General features: G+C 43.7%; 1 pseudogene; it reads left to right on the top strand.

The window, feature by feature from the left end:
* Positions 1-675: 675 nt before the first annotated feature.
* Positions 676-1835, top strand: LOC150059919 (SWI/SNF-related matrix-associated actin-dependent regulator of chromatin subfamily E member 1 pseudogene; annotated as a pseudogene).
* The last annotated feature ends 226 nt before the right edge of the window (positions 1836-2061 follow it).

Here is a 2061-nt window from a genome sequence, read left to right as displayed (position 1 = left end):
AAGGAATCTTTAAAGGAGACTCACTTAATAGCCAGAAAGATTCTCACAATTAGCGCATTTCATTTTTCTGCCACAATTAATCTTCCAGTAAGGTAAGGCACAGTAGCACACACCTGAATCCAGCCCCTCTAATCTGAATGTATATTCTGCAAAAGTACAATTGGAAATAAATATTGTGTAAAAGAACATTGTTTCACATTGGAACATCCAAAATTCCACACATGAAAAAGTGATAGGAAGTGATGTATTCCTGTGGTTTTGTAACTTCCTACATTATACCATTCTTTCTCTTTTTCTCTTCTGCTGACTTCACATAAATTTTTAAATCACTGTAACTTCCAATTGAACTAAATCATTCTCTAGAAGAGAAACATTCTAGGTAGTTTTTTTTTTTCTCAGCCAACTTTTAAGTAAACCCTGAGAATAGAAACAAATAAGAAAAAGAATACAGTAATCCCAGTTGGTGCACAGATTCCTTCTTTCAAACTTCAGATAACACATTTCCTTTGAATGTATTATTATATGGCAGTCACATTTGATTCTTTGGAATGTGTTATCTGAAGCTTGAAAGAAGGAATCTGTGGAGAGCTGGACAAAGGGAAGCGAAACCGGAGCTGTGGCCGCCTTCTCAGTCCGCGGTGTCTCAGATTCATTCTTAAGGAACTGGGAACTTAATCTTCCAAAACGTCAAAAAGACCATCTCATGCCCCACCTCCCACCCCAGCTCCTGCAGCACAAATGCCCAGCACACCAGGGTTTGTGGACTACAAACCCTGTATGGACAGTCATCTCTCCTGCAACAACTACAGGCTGAGAGGTAACCTGAGCACCAACAGCCGGGTCGGGGAATCCTCTGGTATTATGATTCCAAAACCCCCAAAGCCACCAGATAAGCCACCGATGCCCTACATGAGCAGAAAGGTCTGGGACCAAGTAAAAGCTTCCAACCCCGACCTAAAGTTGTGGGAGATTGGCAAGATTATTCGTGGCATGTGGAGAGATCTCACTGATGAAGAGAAACAAGAATGTTTAAACGAATACGAAGCAGAAAAGATAGAGTACAATGAATCTATGAAGGCCTATCACAATTCCCCTGCATACCTTGCCTACATCAATGCAAAAAGCCGTGCAGAAGCTGCCATTAGACGAAGAAAGTCTACAGAGACACTCGCATGGAGAAGGGGGAAGCTTTACATGAGTATTCAGCCTGCTGAAGACCCCGATGATTATGATGATGGCTTCTCAATGAAGCATTCAGCCACTGCCCGTTCCCAGAGGAACCACCGCCTCATCAGCGAGATCCTCAGTGAGAGTGTGGTGCCAGATGTCCCATCAGTTGTCACCAACAGCCAGAATGCAGGTCCTTAAGTGACAGGTGCAGTCCTTAATGGTACATCAGACAACACTAGAAGCTGAGCTCGTTCAAACAGAAGAACGAAGGAACCAGGAAAAGAAGAGGAAGTTCCTGGAAAGCACAGACTCCTTGAATAACGAGCTGAAAAGGTTGTGTGGTCTGGAGGTAGAAGTGGATATGGAGAAGATTGCAGCTGAAATCGCCCAGGCGGAGGAAAGGGAGAAGAAGGCTGCGGAGCAGGGTGAGCATGGCCAGAGTAGCATGGCTCCCGAGGAAGAGCCAGCAGTCAGCAAAGCCGAGAAGGACAATGAGAGCGTTCCAATGGAGACAGAGAGCCAACAGAACGGTCAAGAAGGCACGTCCACTCCTGAGGACGAAGAGAGCGGGCAAGAGGGGGTGGATAGCCACGGAAGGAACCAGGGACAGCAACACTGGCTCCCAGAGCAACAGACCCATCCCAGAGGACGAGAAGAAAGAATAGATGTTGCCTTGTTTTATGTGTCGCCAATAACTTTTTCAAATGAAAAATTGTTTTTTTGGTTTAAAAAAGAAGGAATCTGTGCACCAAAGAATCAAATGTGACTTCCATATGATAATACATTCAAAGGAATCTACTTAAAACAAATGCAAATAAAGCCATAAAGTCAACTTGCATACTTTACTTAGATTCTCTCTAGTAACTTTAAGACCATAAATACTGTGGTGTA

The sequence above is a fragment of the Megascapheus bottae genome, chromosome 8, assembly GCF_031878675.1.
Source record: "Megascapheus bottae isolate mThoBot1 chromosome 8, mThoBot2.hap1, whole genome shotgun sequence".
NCBI classification, from domain to species: Eukaryota; Metazoa; Chordata; class Mammalia; order Rodentia; family Geomyidae; genus Megascapheus; species Megascapheus bottae.
The sequence above is the reverse complement of the archived record's forward strand: the minus strand, read 5'-3'. Positions and strand labels throughout refer to the sequence as shown.